The 16,846-nt window shown below is 45.8% G+C and overlaps 1 long non-coding RNA gene across 1 annotated transcript; it reads right to left on the bottom strand.

The window, feature by feature from the left end:
• Positions 1-11,150: 11,150 nt before the first annotated feature.
• On the bottom strand, positions 11,151-16,791 carry LOC140630609 (uncharacterized). The gene is made up of 2 exons (XR_012028365.1): positions 14,752-16,791; positions 11,151-11,966 (listed from the first exon to the last, which is right to left on the bottom strand). It is a non-coding gene; the product is annotated as an uncharacterized lncRNA (long non-coding RNA).
• Between the last annotated feature and the right edge of the window lie 55 nt (positions 16,792-16,846).

Genomic DNA, 16,846 nt, shown 5'->3' on the forward strand with positions numbered 1-16,846 from the left:
CCACTGATTGTCCATAGGCTTGAGTGGAGCCCTTAAGATACCAGGGAAGACAGGAAAATGTCTGGTCTCCAAGAGAGCAGAAGCTCACAGTAACTCCCCGGGCTACCTCTCTTCCTCTTTGCGTACCCTGAATCCAAAGAGGAAGGCCTCTGATTTTGATTGATAAAACTTCCAACATAGTATTTAGTCTAGTCCAAAGTGAACCCCAGGGACACCCTTTCTTCACACACCCAGGGAAATCAAAAGGGCAGTGATTTCTTCCAGTGGAGAGAGGGGCCGCCCAGCTCAATGCCACCATGGCTGTCTATACCATGCTCCCCCATCTTCCCTCCAACACCACTGCCCAACCCACATACTTTTGAGGCATATTTGTTCACAGGGTTGGATAAGCAAGATGGGGATGGAGCGTTTTTTTTTGTTTTTTTGTTTTTTTTTTCTAAAAGAAGGACAAGCCATCTTTTTCTCCATTTGGGCTTTTTGTGCTTTGAGAGCTTCTTCCTGGTTGATAGAAGTTGACCTGGAGCTGGCCTTGAACCAAAATTGATTTGGTCTAAGACATCTGACACTCTGATTAAACCCTGGACTTAGGAAGAGTCTCTCCCTCTTTTCTTCCCCCAGCTCTTAACTAGAGAAAAAAAAAGAATCTCCAGGGTAGGGGATCCCTGGGTGGCTCAGCGGTTTGATGCCTGCGTTTGGCCCAGGGTGCGATCCTGGAGTTCCAGGATCGAGTCCCACGTCAGGATCCTGGCACTGAGCCTGCTTCTCCCTCTGCCTCTGCCTCTGCCTCTGTCTCTGCCTCTCTCTCTCTCTCTCTCTCTCTATGTCTATCATGAATAAATAAATAAAATCTTTAAAAAATAAAAAAGAATCTCCAGGGTGCTCTAAGTTCATGAAAATTCCACGTGGCCCTCGACAATCATACATACCTCTCTACTTTGCTCTTGTTGCATATATTCCTGCCTGAGAATCTGTGGTGAGAAGTGAAGGTTTGAGGGAGAGATTTAGATGTTTGGGATTTGGTGTTTCATCTTTCTCTTTCTGCTGTAGTTTGACATGATTTTAATTTACTGCTACACTGACTTTCTCTTGGTGACACAGCTTCCCAGGGGTCTCAGAGCTGCTGCATAGTGAGAACAAAGACTAGTCCAGCTCAGAATCTTTGGGAGTTTTGCTGACCTGTAAGGAGGGCATCGTGGAAATAAGCACAATGCCATCTCAAGGCTAGCTCAGGGAAGTAGACTTTGTCTGAGGTGTATATAGATTATACTCTGCTTATACTGTTCAATAACCCCTTACGTAGCCAGCACCTTTTAGTATAAAAACCTATGTCCTATGACTTACCAGGAAGTGGGATTACCTTCCTAGTTTTCAATGTCCAAGGAAGGTGTTTATTTATTTATTTTTAAAGATTTTATTTATTTATTCATGAGAGACACAGAGAGAGAGGCAGAGAGAGAAACAGGCTCCCTTAGGGCAACCCAGTGTGGGATGCAATCCCAGGACCCCGGGATCACACCCTGAGCCAAAGGCAGATACTCAACCACTGAGCCATCCAGGCGTCCCAAGGGAGCATTTCATTTTTAAATGAATTAGTTGTCATCATTTTAAAATCTGTGTACTTTTATCCTTTAAAAATATAAAAAGATAGGCCACTCTGGGCTGGCATTTCCACACTGTAATGATTGGCTGCAAGTGAGAGGTGTAGCACCCACCCCCTCACCTTGAGATGGGGCTTATGCTCTCAGAGTTGGCATTGTCCTCACTACCCCCTCACTACCTCTTAATGCAATGAACATACATAATGTTAGGCTAAGAGTAAACATACCCTAGAAATTGTGTCTCCTCATAGGCAAGAGTACTTGTCTCATAAGAGATATAGCAGGGAGTGACAGGGGCTGGGCAGACCAGCATGCCCTCTCCAAGGGGAACAGCTACCACTCATTCATCCCTCTGGCCCCTGCTTCAACCAATTCCCTCATTACAAATGGAACTAATACATTCTCTGCGTATTAGAGAGTGATACACATACTGTCCTGGAAAGGAAAGAAAGAGGGGGGCAGCCCCGGTGGTGCAGCGGTTTGGCACCGCCTGCAGCCTGGGGTGTGATCCTGGAGACCCAGGATCGAGTCCCACATTGGTCTCCCTGCATGGAGCCTGCTTCTCCCTCTGCCTGTGTCTCCGCCCCTCTCTCTCTCTGTGTCTCTGAATAAATAAATAAAATCTTAAAAAAAAAAAAAAAAGAAAGAGGGGCAAAAGTCAGAGCAGGCTGATGGCACACTGCCCTGTAAGGTGGGTATGCAGCTGTACTCCTATTCAAGTCTGAGTCTACCCAATCTAAACCAACCTCTGTATGATGATTGGAGCATCCCTTCATGAATGGAGTTCTGCTGCAGAATGGCTACATTTGCAGTTGGTTAAGCATGTGGCTCTTGATCTCAGGGTCATGAATTCAAGCCCCACACTGGGGGTTGGGCCTACCTTAAATTAATTAATTAAAAAATTTTTTAAATAAATTTTATTTATTTGAAAGAGAATGAGAGAGCGAACATAAGCATGAGTGGGAGAGGAGAGGGAAGGAAAGAGAATCTCAAGCAGACTCCATGCTGAGTACAGAGTCTTGGGTCTCAGTCTCACAACCCTGAGATCACAACCTGAGCCAAAAACCAAGAGTCAGACGCTTAACCAACTATGCTGCCTAGGTGCTCCAAATTAAAAAAAGATATTTTTTAAAAATAATGAGCCCTCTAGCCCTACTTCTTTTAAAAATTAGAACCATAAATTCTATGTTTCCCATTTTAAAAAGTAATGCATGCTCATTAAAGAAAATTGGCAAAATGCATAAAAGTAAAAGGAAATTTAAAAATTGCCTAGAGTCACCACCACTGTTGTTAATAATTTGGGGTAACTTTCTTCCACTTGTTTTGCTGTACACACACACAAACGCAAATGCATATGTATGTGTGCATATATATGTATACACACACACATATATATTTATACATAAAATGATCTTATGGCATTTATAACATTGCATATGCTTATGATTTTCTAGATATAAAAGTAATATATGCTCATTATAGAAAATTAGAAATGATCAAAAAAGTGAGCACCTATAAAGAAATCACTGCAAGTCAAAGTCCCACCCCTAGTGATAACGTAACTGACTTGTTCAAATATTCACTTACCTACCCATTTTATACATACACACAATTCGGATTTTCTAAGGCATAGTATATCCAGAATAATCACAGTCCTGCATGGAAGACAAATAGAAAGGCAAATATTGTCTACTGCTCGAGCATTTATTAGCCTACATATCTTTTTGAACACATCATGATATGGATTATTCAGTGGGATTTTTTTTGATCACCAGAAAATTGCTCAGAATCCTGAAGTGACCACTACGTTATGCTACATAACTAAAATTTTAAGGATGGGGCTAAAGTTCTGATTAGGTGGCTCTCTGGGCACAAGACCCCCATGCTGCTCGCTGGCCTCCTTGCCGTTAGCGTGAATTTCTCCAATGCATTCTCTATAGTAGAGCTCCAGGGATTGCTCTGAAGCAGAGCTGGGATTTTGCCCTCACACTGCTTCCTATAGCCCCTCAATGGCTTCTCCTTGCCCTTAGAGTGCTAATGGGGGCAAGCAGCAGTCCCTGCCAGGAAGAGTGAAGACAGTATAAGTTCGCTCACACAGCTTTGGAACAGCACCTCGTGCATAGTGAGCTTTGAATTAATGTTCACTATCATCACCATTTTTTCTACTGCCTTCATTCTCTCCCTGTGGGACGTGGGACAAGCTCACTGGGAGCCCCAGATGCCTGTCATTAAGGTCCATTTCCTGAGAAGGAAGACGATTTCTCTTTGTAAGTTTCCATTTGAAAATGAAGGAAAAGGACTTTAATTCGTCTGTATAATTGTCCGAGTCATGTGTCTACACCAGTGGCTGGCGTGTGGTTGGAGTCTATTACCAGGAGGTGCTGTGGGGTGGGGGTGGGAGGTTATGATTATTTGTCTTTTTCAGCCTGACTAATTTCACTTAGTGTAATTTAATACCCTCTAGGTCCATCCATGTTGTGGCGAATGGCAGGACCTCATCCTTCCTTATGGCTGCTTAATAATGGTAATAACGATGTGTTTATCTTTATAACCATTATGTAAAGCAAGCAAATCCTGCCATCTCATTAGCAAACTTTATTCCTTCCTCCCACTCCCTGCTTTTCAGATTATCCTTTACCCATTTCCATCCTGTCTTTCTCTAAGCTTTTCTGCTCCTGATGCATAAAAGCCCAGTCTTCTTGGAGTCTAGCCAGGATGTCGCATAATTTCCCATTCCAACAATTTTAGGATCCTTTTTTGAATTTCCTTTTTTGAATGTTCCCTTTTCCTTAATCTGGGGTATTTTGTAAAGGTCCCATGCATGGTGTGCTTATCTTTTTAAAAAAATTATTTGAGGGGCACCTGGGTAGCTCAGGGGCTGAGCGTCTGCCTTTAGCTCAAGTCGTGATCTCGGGGTCCTGGGATCAAGTCCCACATTGGGCTCCCCACAGGGAGCCTGTTTCTCCCTCTGCCTGTGTCTGTCCCTCTGTCTGTGTGTCTCTCATGAATAAATAAATAAAATCTTTAAATTATTTGAGTGTAGTTGACACATGAAGCTACCTGATTGTCCAGTGTATGATGTTGTCAATGAACAACTCCATATGTTAGTTGTGCTCACTGCAAGTGTACTATTTCAGTATCAACAACTATTCCATATTCTGTGCTTTTTATCCCCATGACTTATTTGTCCCATAACTAGAAGCCTGGATCACCCACTCCTCTTCACTCATTTTGCCCATCTCCCCCCACCCCTGTGGCCACCACCAGTTCTTCATATTCATAGGTCTGATTCTGCTTTTGGTTTGTTCATTTGTTTTCTAATGCTCCACATACGAGTGGAATCCTATGATTATTTCTTTTTCAGTCACATTTCACTTAGCGTAATACCCTCTAGGTCTCTCCATGTTGTGGCAAATGGCAGGAGCTCATCCTTCCTTATGGCTGCCTAATAATGATGTGTTTATCTTTATAACCATTATGTAAAGCGAGCAAATCTTGCCATTGCATTAGCAAACTTTACTCCTTCCTCTCACCCCCTGCTTTTCAGATTATTCTCAGAAAATGAGAAGTCATTTGGTAACTTGTTAGCTTAATAATATGCCCACTTCCGAGGCACTTGGCTGGTTCAGTCAGGAGAGCATGCAACTCTTGACCTCAGAGTTGTAAGTTTGAGCCCTATGTTGGGTGTTGAGTTTGCTTAAAAAAAACACAAACTTTAATAATATGCCCACACCCTTATAATAACAATTCCAAATAAATGGGAAACTAAAGCCTGGCTTTAGGTTCTGGTCAGGCTTACTTTGGGCTGTCCAGTGTCAGTGGGAAAGGGGGGCTTTGTCTCTGTCTCCCCTGTTGATGCTTCTCTTTCTCCTCCCTGTTTCTGAGGTTTCCTCTGGGTCTGGGGGAAGGTATACAGGTGTGATAATGCAACCGACTAATAGGCATCAAGACCTAGTTACCTTCCAATAAGCTGGATGTTAACAAAATCTGCAAAAAAAAAAAAAAAAAAGGTAAAATAATTCCACTCTTCTATTTTTTTTGAAAATACAGTTATTTCTGATAAAAAATATATTCTTTATTAACATATCATTGGGGGATGCCTGGGTTGCTCAGCAGTTGAGCATCTGCCTTTGGCTCATTGCATGATTCCAGAGTTCCAGGATTAAGTTCTACATCGAGCTCCCTGTGAGGAGCCTGCTTCTCCCTCTCCCTATGTCTCTGCCTCTCTCTCTGTGTCTCTCATGAATAAATAAATAAAATCTTAAAAAATAAACACATCATGGGTTTATTAAATGATTTAATCGATAAATTTTCAAATGGTCTCCATTTAAATTTCTAACACAAAAAGTGTGTATAGATATGTTGCACTCAAGGAAATCTCTTTGGGCATCCTCAATAATTTTTATTTTTATTTTTTAAAAGATTTTATTTATTTATTCATGAGAGACCCAGAGAGGGAGGCGGAGACACAGGCAGAGGGAGAAGCAGGATCCCTGAAGGCGGCCCATGCAGGCCTAGCTCCCAGGACCCCAGGATCATGACCTGAGCCAAAGGCAGATGCTCAACCACTGAGCCACCCAGGTGCCCCCTCGACAATTTTTAACCAAAACAAAACTCTTTGGGATCTTCAATAATTTTTAAGTGTGTAAAGAGGTCCTGAGATTAAAGACTTGAGACCAGTCTTGGAAGATGTTGGGTCTCAAGTACCAGCTTTAAAATGTATCACCATGGGCAGCCCAGGTGCTCAGGGGTTTAGCGCCACCTTCAGCCCAGGGCCAGATCTGGAGACCCAGGATCAAGTCCCACATCAGGCTCCCTGCATGGAGCCTGCTTCTCCCTCTGACTGTGTCTCTGCCTCTCTCTCTCTGTCTCTCATAAATAAATAAATAAATAAATAAATAAATAAATAAATAAATAAAATCTTTAAAAAAATAAATAAAATGTATCACCATGACTCAGATATGCAGCTTTTGCTCGTCTTCATTTCTTTTTCTTTCTTTCTTTCTTTCTTTCTTTCTTTCTTTCTTTCTTTCTTTCTTTCTTTTCTTTCTTTTTTTTAAATTTTACTCTTGAGAAACAGAGAAAGAGAGAGAGAGGCAGAAACACAGGCAGAGAGGGAGAAGCAGGCTCCATGCAGGGAGTCCGACGTGGGACTCGATCCTAGGTCTCTGGGATCACCCCCTGGACTAAAGGCGACACTAAACTGCTGAGCCACCCAGGCTGCCCTCCTCTTCATTTCTCTGTAATGGCGGCTATCTGTTGTTGTGAGCCCTGGGATACTCAGTCTTCAGAAATATCTTTCAAATTCCTACCCAGGACACACATTGTCTTCTGGGGATCACTTAGGGGCTGGGGGCCTGGGGTTCAAGGTAGGGAAAGGGCTCACTCTCTGTAGACCTATCTTGCTACCATTTCCATGCTGCCAGACCAGGCATATGTTGGCATAAAACATTCATCAAAAATGTTCCTCTTGGAGTTCCCGGCAGGAAGCTAAGCAGACACCCAACTGCTCCCAGATCCTCCAACTTATCCAGAGGATTCTGTTTTCCACCTCCCTCCCTTCCCAGTCTTACTAGGCCACCGCATGGTAATGGTACTTTCTCAGAGATATCTATGTCTTACTCACTTCTCTGATTCTCCTTGAATTTCTCCTCCAGGAAAGGAAGATATTTCTCTCTTTCCTGCATAGTAGGGAAGTACTCCTCCACCAAATCCCATACATAGTCTATTCAGGTTCCTAATCAAGCTTAGATCATTGATACTCAGAGGTCAGCTTGCAATATCAAAGAAAACACTTCCTTTCCACTATGTTGCGCTTGCAATTACACAAGAATTTTTGCTACTGTGAGCTTGATAAAAGTCAATTTTGAAAGTCAAGGTTGAACAAAGATTTCTTTTTCTAGTCTCTCTACCTTTTCCCTAGGGGCAGAGTAGATGGAGGGTGACTGTTGATGTATGGTCTGGTGGGGAAGATAGTGGGGATAAAAGGAAAGACGAGGAACCCAATGCAGTTTAAAATCATCACCCTGATTATGTAAAATTGTAGGGACATATTTTAATGTGATTTCACAGAATCCACTGTTAGTCTAACTTGTTTGCTGCCTTCTCTGGGGCCCTGAGGGTGGAGCTAAAATGTACATGCGTTGTGGGATGCTTTCTCGACACTGAAGGGATATCCCACTGTAAAGAAGCTGCTCTATGTCTAGGCCTAGCCTACATTTCATCTTCTAGAAACTGCCTACAACTCCAGGGGCAGATGATTGTAGCCATTTCAGATTATGTGATCCAGGTTTCTCTGACCATGGCTATGGGACCAGGGATAGATATTTGGCCCCAAGTGTGACAGGTTGCCTTTTCCAAGGATGGCCATTAGCAATATCTTCCATCAACATGCTTTTCTTATCATGTAAGCTTGCTATGCTCCCTTTAGACCATAGAACCCCTTGAACCTGGCTAGCACTTCATAACTCTTCTACCTGGAAAATGCACTATGTGACTTCTGAGACTACAGCACATACAGATTTCACCTGGCTCACTCTCAATATCTCCCTTTTGTGCACATTCTCTCTCTTTCTCCTATCTCAAGATACTTGCTCTTAGAATCCAGCCACCATGTGATAAGGAAGCCCAGGCCATGTGCAGAGGACACATGTAAGCATTCCAGTGAATAGCCCCTGTTGAGGTCCCAACCAAGAACCAGCATTAATAGCTGGACATGTGAATGAGAAAGAAAGCTTTGAAGATTAGTTCCAGCCTAGCTACCACTGGACTGCAATCCTATAAGGGATCTTGAGTAAGGACTGTCTGGCTGAGCCCAGCCTACTCTCAGAATCGTGAGAGATTACAACAATAAATGATTACTGTTGTTGATGCTATTAAATTTAGGGGGTGTTATCATGTGGCAATAGATGACTGATATATAAGGGGAGTCATAGCAGAGACTTTCAGGTTTTCTCTCAGGAGTTTTGGAACTGGGGCACAAAAACATTGTGTCAGCTAACCATGGGGGTGGGGCCAAGGATATTGTATAGACATAACTGCCGAGGATGTCATTTCAGTCAGGTGTGACCATGTGTGAAGGGAACCACATACAGAAGGAATAGAGAGTCTATTTGCAGAGAGCAGGAAATGAAAAGGGGGTTTTTGCCTCTGTAAATTCCCAGTCTTTTGCTCTCAGCATGTGGCAACTATGGAGGTCATCAATGCCACTTGCTGGATGTTTCCTGTTCCCCATCTGTCTGGAATATCATCAGATCACACTTCCTGGCTCCCTTGCAGCATAGTGGGACTGTGTTGCCAGATCTGACCAAGAAGCTCTGAGCAGAAGTGATAAGTGTCCCATCTTGGCTGTCCTTTCATTGTCCCTGCCAGGCCCTCCCAAGCTCTCTTCCTCCCCTGCCATGGTGGCAGGTGATGGTACAGATAGTGGCCTCTCCTACTTCCTCTGAATAACAGCAAGTTACTGATCCCTCCTTCTGGAACTTTCAAAGCACTCATTCCCAACCTCTACTTTTCCTAATTTGTCCACTCCTAACACACTGCAGTCCAGTGAGCGTCCTTCCTTTTCTTAGAATCTTGAAGGAAAAATCTTTCTTACTCCTTCTTAGAGGTTTGGGCCTTCCTTCTCATGCTCAACCAGGGAGGGGAAGGATCAGTGTCCAAAGTGACGAAAAGCTATCTAAGACTCCTGGCATTCCAGGAATCCCAGCATGAGTCTTCTCTGGCTTTGGCTTGTTGTTGATGGTATAGTTTCACCTTATTTATTCAGATCTTAACCGATTTGAAATTAGTGACAATGGGGATAGGCTAAATTGAGGTTTACCTCCAAGAATCAAAGAGAAAACATTGAACAAATTACCAGAGTTAATGGTATTTAAAGAGGGAGATTTAAGCTATTTAAGAGGAGAATCTTTTAAAGTATTTTAGAAATACCATTTAAAGCATATTCAGAACTCTGATCCATACATCTTGGCCATTTTTATATTGATTACACCTTATTCTAACCTGTTCAATTAAAAAAAGACCTTCTTAGATTTTTATATTAGGGGACATGTTGCTAGTCTAATTTAGTTGTTATAGGTATGTGTAAGCATTGTAATTATACTTCTTTTAAAAAAAATTCTCCAATTCAGAATTGTGTTTTTGCTTGGGTTTCTTTTCTTTCTTTCTTTCTTTCTTTCTTTCTTTCTTTCTTTCTTTCTTTCTTTCTTTCTTCTTTCAAGATTTTATTTATTTATTCATGAAAGACACACACAGAGATGCAGAGGCACAGGTAGAGGGAGAAGCAGGATCCCTGTGGGAAGCCCGATGCAGGACTCAATCCCAGGACTCTGGAATCATGACCTGAGCCAAAGGCAGGCACTTAACTGCTGAGCCACCCAGGTGCTCCTTGGGTTTCCTTTCCATCATGAATATTATACGTGTATGTGTATTTGCTTTGGTCATCATAGAGTGACTGTAATAATGATTGTTATAGTGAGCGAGGGACACCTCAGAATATGTGTGGTTATGTGTTATTAAGTATTAGAATAGTAAACAAGTTTGTGACTTCGTTTTAGGTGAGGAATCCATTTGTAGGAGATAATAGAAAGATTTTTATTTTTAAAATATTTATTTGGGAGCAGGGGTGGGGGTTGCAGAAAAAGATTCCCCACTAAACAGGGAGCCCGACACTGGGCTCGATCCCAGGACCCTGGGATCATGACCTGAGCCAAAGGCAGACATTTAACCAACTGAGCCACCCAGGTGCCCCAGAAGGATTTTTGAATATAAACTCCACACATCCAACGAGAAAGGTTTTAATTACAAAGGAGTCAGGCAGTTGGAAAGAGACTATAACTCGCTGTAGGGTCTAGGAGCTATTGGAGGTGTTGAAGTCGGCCAAAGACCATGTCCTGTTTGGCAACACTTTGTTTGCTGAACCTGAGCCCACCAGTATCTAGGTTATGATGGAAATTCAGAAACACAGAACAACAGATGACCTTAGCAGCAACAGTGAATATGTGCCAAAGAAAATAATATGAAAAAGCGAGTCCAGAGAAAGAGGGTTTTGAGCAAGACTCCAAATCTAATCAGTTTTCATGGTGCAACTTGATTGTTTGGTTTAAATGGCACAGATATTCAACCATCAGTACTCTAACCACCTATGCTAACTACAGGAATTAACTGTAAAGTCAAACTAAGACCTAATGTCTAAGAACAATAGTGCCAGAGTAGATAAATATGGATACAAAGTTATAACTTCAAATTCTGCTTTGAATTCCTGTACCTTGTCCATTGGCACTGATCCTCGGCCTACCTACCTACATTTCTCGGTTCGTTGTTTTTAAAAGCATTATTAAGGCTTAATTTGAATATCATAAAATCCACCCATTGTAAATGTAGAGTTTGGTGATTTTTAGTACATTTATACAATTGTGGGCATCACCCTAATACAGGTCCCTCATATGCAGCCAATCCCTGCTTCTGCCCCCCCTCTCCAGTGGTCTACATCCCTCCATTTTGGTTCTATGTTTATAAAAGTAAGCATGTGGCTACTTTAAGAGACACAGGTTATGTTGAAACGGCTTTATTTTTTTTTAATCCATAAATATCTGTTACTGACAAAAGTGGAAAAAATCCTTAAGACTAAATCTTACTAAAGTGATACCTGTTTACAGTACATATAGAATGTGCTTTGACAAGTAAGTGGAATGATGAGATCTGTACAGAAACAGCAGGTGCAAGAGCACTGCTCATCATGAAGCTTCCTTACGAGGAACAGAGAAACTGTGCAAAGGTACAGATAGAAAGGTACTTTTCGTCAGTACTACCATATAATAAACACGGAATCCATAAATTGGGCTAATGCATATAAATGTTCATTAATCCCCCCCTTAGGAAATTGTGTCCCCAAACTAAAAATATTACAGTAAGAATTGCTTTTTATTCGAGAATTTCAAGAATTCTTTACTACAAAATGTCTAGTTGAGTTACAGAACTAGAGGAATATTTGCCACTACGAAGCCAATGAATGAGTCCTCCCATGGAGTGGCATTGCAGGGGGTACAGCAGGAGTGGGCAGCAAAGGGGAGCATGGGGTCTTCCTCTCCCTCAGGAGGGAGAGTTTTAAGGAAACATACAACGTCGTTTCTCTTCCTGATGGGAAGTTTGATGTGTTTGCTGATTTACAAGACGGGTTTGATGATGCAGACTTGTCCTCTTAGTTCTCAAGCTTTCACCAGGAGGACGGTAGTGTCATGAGGAGGGACTAGAAAACTCCTAGCCTGGGGTGAGCGTCCACCTCCTAGCAGCCCAGGGGTTGACACCTCCCCCTCCTCCAGTTGGGATGGAGCCTGGTGTCCAGACTCGGTCTTCAGGACACAGGTTCTGGAGTGAGATAGAGTAACATCCATTTGAACACAGAGCTTTTGCCATGTATTCTCCTCTGTGGCTTGACATGCATTTCCAAGCTGTCCTCAAATACAGACTTTACACTCCTATGGGCCATGCTCTGGACCCTTCTCCTCCAGCCTGTCCTCTCTCTGAAATCAGAACCGCCTCCCTCCAGCTTCAAGGACCACATTAAAATGAACACTTCCAACTCAGAATTCCCTAATGACACAGACACCCAGGATGAATTAGACGTGTCTCTGTGAGAGGGCTTTCATGAAGAACTCTGTTGGTAACCTACTGAATGGGTAGGCCCTTCCACCTGCAGATATGAGGGCATCCTGGGTGGCTGAGACCATGGATCCCACCTCAGGCTCTAGTGAGGAGTCTGGTGACTGCCTAGAGCATCTGAGGATGCCACCATGGGGCAGGCATAATGAGGTTTGTGCAGCTCAGTTGCGGTGGGGAGAAATGTGAAGAAAAGAAGGGGGTGCCAATGTGGAATGAAGGCCCTAGAATATAAGAGCTGGATGAAGCATCAGCGCTCATCTAGTCAAAGCCCCTCGTTTTACGGATGAGAAACTGAGGCACTGAGAGAGATCGTGACTCATCCTTGGTCACACGGCAAGATGGAGACAAAGCCAGGGCCAAAGCCATGTCTCCAAGAGCCTCAGCCCTGTGCTTTTTCCTCCTGTAATATGCTGCCTTCTGAAATTAAATATAGAGCCCAGGAAGACATATCTTTCATATTGAATCTGTCATTAAAATGCTGCATTTATAAAAAATAACATTTGAACCCTGAAAAATACTTCATTAAAACCCGACAAGCTTCCTTGAAAATACTCCAGAGCAAAATTTCCCAGTTTTGGGGAGGATGGTGGAGGAATGTCTGTGGGAGGTAACATGTCAACCCTTCTCAGAGCAGGTGCTGCTAGGGTCCAGGTCATCAGAAGCCCCTTCAGATGACCTTGAGTCAAATCCACGGTTGCCTGTGGATGGAATCTGAGGATGAAAGGCTGGTGGCAAAGTATCTGGGAAGAAAAATGGATTGTTTGGTGGCAGGGCGATTAGAATGGATATTTCTCCATGCTTGGAGAGTCATGATGCTCTCCCATCTTTTGACACAAAGGGGAAATCTGTGACACACACAAGCAGGACAGGCGTAAGCAAGGTGGCACAGTGGCCGAGAGCCATCAAGGATATGAATCTTTGGCCAGAGCAGGAGCCTTTGGGCTCATGGCAGGTTGGGCAGGAGCTTCAGGGGACTTGCCAGCTGCAGGAACCAAAGCTGACCTTCCAACCATGACATCTCTGACAGGCCAGCTTCTCTCCCTACCCTCCCAAAGATCAGAGGGGTAGAGCTTTTGGCTGCATGGCCCAGGCATCATCTTATAGGGACAGGAGGTCAAGGATAAACTAAGGAGGCAAGCAGAAGTCTTGAAGAATGTCTCCTTCTTTGCTTGTTTTCACTGAGGACTCTAAGTTTTAGAATTATGGACTATAGCAGGATAGAGAAAAACAAATTAGAGATGGAAGGTGTACGTGGAGGAAGAGGACAGGGCCAGGGAGATGAGAGGAAGGAAAGACTGAACCGGCATAGAAGATTAAGGTTAAAACAAGAGTTTCTGGGTGTGAGAGTGGAAAGAGAGGAGAAGTTAGGATTAAGGGAAACTCTGGAACTTTCTAGAAGGCAGACCCATCATCCAAGACGCTGGGAAGCCCCAAGGGTAGAACCCCAGCTAGGGGGGATAAAGGAATTCCTGGGAAAGCCTTTGTGACTTATGAACTTATGAAGCCAAGAGTTAACTGGAAGAAGTAAGACAGGGAAGGTGGAGGGGCATGAGAGATCGGGAGGTCTTCACTGCCATCAGAGGAGGAGACCCGTGAGGAGACCCATGAGATCCTTCAGGGGAGGAGAGGGCCTGTGTAGAGCCCCATCCATTCTCATCAGAGCAGTGGAGACACACAGAAAGAGCGAAACAAGCAGAGGGAAGTTCAGGGCCCTGGGCTGCCCTTGCCGGGAAAGGAGGGCTTTCGTTGTGAGGATGGGGTAGCCCCTCTATGTGTGCTAGTGGCCACCAGCCTGATGGGGCTGGGAGTCATGATATCTGGATTCCCGCCCAGAACCTTCTCTTCTCCACTGTGTGAACTTGTCTGGTCATGTGGCTTTGCTTGTTCTCTGAGCGTGGGCGGGACAACTGAACAAATGAGATATTTCTGTATCCCTATTGAGACATAATTTTATGGGTTTTGAAATGAAGAACTGCATTAGAGCATGTTTGTAGACTTCATTTTTTTTCCTTCCTTGCTTCCTTCCTTCCTTCCTTGCTTCCTTCCTTCCTTCCTTGCTTCCTTCCTTCCGTCCTTCTTCCTTCCTTCCCCAAGTGTGAAGCAGAAGAATCATTTAAACAAAGTAAGCATTTAAGCGTTGGGTAGAATTTTCTGATCTGACTGACACCAGAGGTTTTAAACTGGACGACAATAAGGCTGAGATGGGAAACACTTTGGAATCAACCTATCAGACAGCCCCTGAGACAGACAGACCGACAGACAGACAGACAGGGCAGTAGAGAAGCATCATCCTGACGCCTGGAGAACTTGGTGCCAAGAAGATGCTTCAGACCTCAGGGTGAGATCGGGTTTGTGGTTCACGGTGTATGTGTGTGCAGACACCTGGGGAGGGGATTGTCACCCTTTCCCCTCCGTACCAACAGGCAGCCTTCGAGGAGAGGCTGGATTGGAGGGCATAGGGTTTGGGGGGGACCAGCTGTGAGAGACACACCTTGTTTCCGGGAGTGGCCAACTGCTCCGTGTAGATTGGTTTCCAAACTCTCATAAACCCTTGGGGACCAGCCCTTGAGAAGGTTTATGTGTTTGTAGAGGAGGAAAGCAGAGTGATCCCTGTCCTCACAGCCTCCCGGTTCCAGTGCTATCCCAGGGCAGAAGCTGAGATCTGTGTCTGTCACCCCCAGCTTAATCCCCTCGTGATGAGCCTTGAGGGGGAGACAAGAGCTTTGGAATTCTTGAAATAAGTTAGAGGACTCAGTCGATTGAGTTTTCTGTGGATTGTAGACTTGGTGAGATTAAAAATTCCCAGGGCTGACACTGGGGCGTTCCCCCTGCCTGACCTCCTTTTTAAAGGACCATACATGCCGTATGCAGAACCAGGGGAACCTAAAATCCCAGGTTACGGTCATTGCTTGGAGTCTGAGTGTGGTGACAGTCACTTTTTTTTTTTTTTTTGTATCATACCTTTTACCCAACAGTCTGGGGCTGATTCCCCTAGCCCCAGCCCAAGGAAGTGCCCTGGCCCTGAGAATGGGGGAGCCCCTTCTCTCCCCCCAGGCTCTGGTCTTGGGGAGGTGGATGCTGCTTAGCTCACTGTTCACTCTCCAGGGGGCTGTTACACCCTGCCCACTGCCCACTGCCCAGGTTAGAGGCAGAAAAGAGGCTGAGGTGGACTGGCAGGGGTGGCCTCCCGACAGAGCTGAAGGCTTGGATCTGCCTGGTGCCCAAGTGCCCCCTGCAGGGGAGGGATGGGGAGCTGCCCAGTTAACCCCTAGACCCATAGCCTGGAGTAAGTACCACTATCTGTGCTTGCTAATGGGTCTCTGTTGCTTTGTTCCAGAGGAGGCACTGGTCTGAGTAATGGAAATGCAGGGGGGAGGAGGCAGAGAGAGCGAGCATTGAACAGAGAAGGAGCCAAGCAGGTGGGCAGTGGTGGGGAGAGAGGGATGGGCAAGGCGCAGGACCACTGCCTCGGGTCCTCCTCAGCTGGGCCTGAGCCACCCTCTCTAGAAGCCTCTGCCTCAGCCTGCCTGACCTGTGCAGTGGGAGACAGGCAGAGAGCCTGGGGTGATGGGAATGACGAGCCCCTGAGGCCCAGGGCATCACAGTGGCCCTCCCCACCCTCCGCTCTCTGGCCTTGGGCAGACGCCTCTAGGGAGCAGAGCAAAGGAGGGGAAGGCAGGCCTGAGTGTCGGGTCACAGTTCAGACCTAGAGGCCTGGAGGAAGTGTGGAAATAGGTTGCCGGGGAGGGCACCCCAAAAGTCCCTGCACCCCACTGTGACTCTCCTCTGGGTGGGCTAGAGCAAAGCCCCAGAGAGCTTTGCGGGAGGGGGGCGGGGGGAGGGGCTGGGGCGTCTGCAGGTGGGGCAGCCAGCTCGACCCGGGCGGGGTTCCCAACACTGGGGAGGCAGCTGAAGAAAGGGAAGCCCTCCCTATCCTGGGTCTTGGGGGAGGGGCCCCGGGAAGGGGGGCGGGCCAGAGGGGGTCCACGAAGGAAGGGCCATTCAGTGGGGACCAGAGATTTCCAGCAGGCAGAAGAGAACGTTATTGTGCTTATGGACACAGCAGCTCCCTGGCTCTGAGAGAGCGAGCAGGCAGTTTGTAGGCACTAGAAGATTTCTGTGACGCGGTTGTAGGTAAATGAATGAGACCAAGTAGCCTATTCGGTCAGCCCATCGACTGCACCTGCTGGCCAGTCCAAACCCAGGCGGCTTCGGACCGAGGTCAGGCCAGGGTCTCTTGGCTGACGGAACCCGCAGCTGAGCCCCCGGGGGTGGGTGGGGAGGGGGGGACGTGGGGCTGAAAGGGAGAGAGTGGTGCTGGGGGTGGGGTGGTTGGGGCGGGTGGGGAGGTGGGACTGGGGCCTAGCCCGTCTGTCTCCTCACTCCCCTCGATGCTTCCGGAAGAGTGAGAGAGCTCGCTCGAGATCCCAGGTCCGAGGGTGCTGTGCCAGGCAGGCCACCGGGCTGTGTCCCCCGGAGTATGGCTTTCTGGGCAGAGGCGGCGGCCCACCCCCACCTCCCGCGGAGGGGAGGCCCCGCCCCCTCCCGCGGCCCCGCCCCCTCCCCCTCCGGCCCCGCCCCCTCCC

Source organism: Canis lupus, chromosome 3, assembly GCF_048164855.1.
Source record: "Canis lupus baileyi chromosome 3, mCanLup2.hap1, whole genome shotgun sequence".
In the NCBI taxonomy this organism is placed as follows: Eukaryota; Metazoa; Chordata; class Mammalia; order Carnivora; family Canidae; genus Canis; species Canis lupus.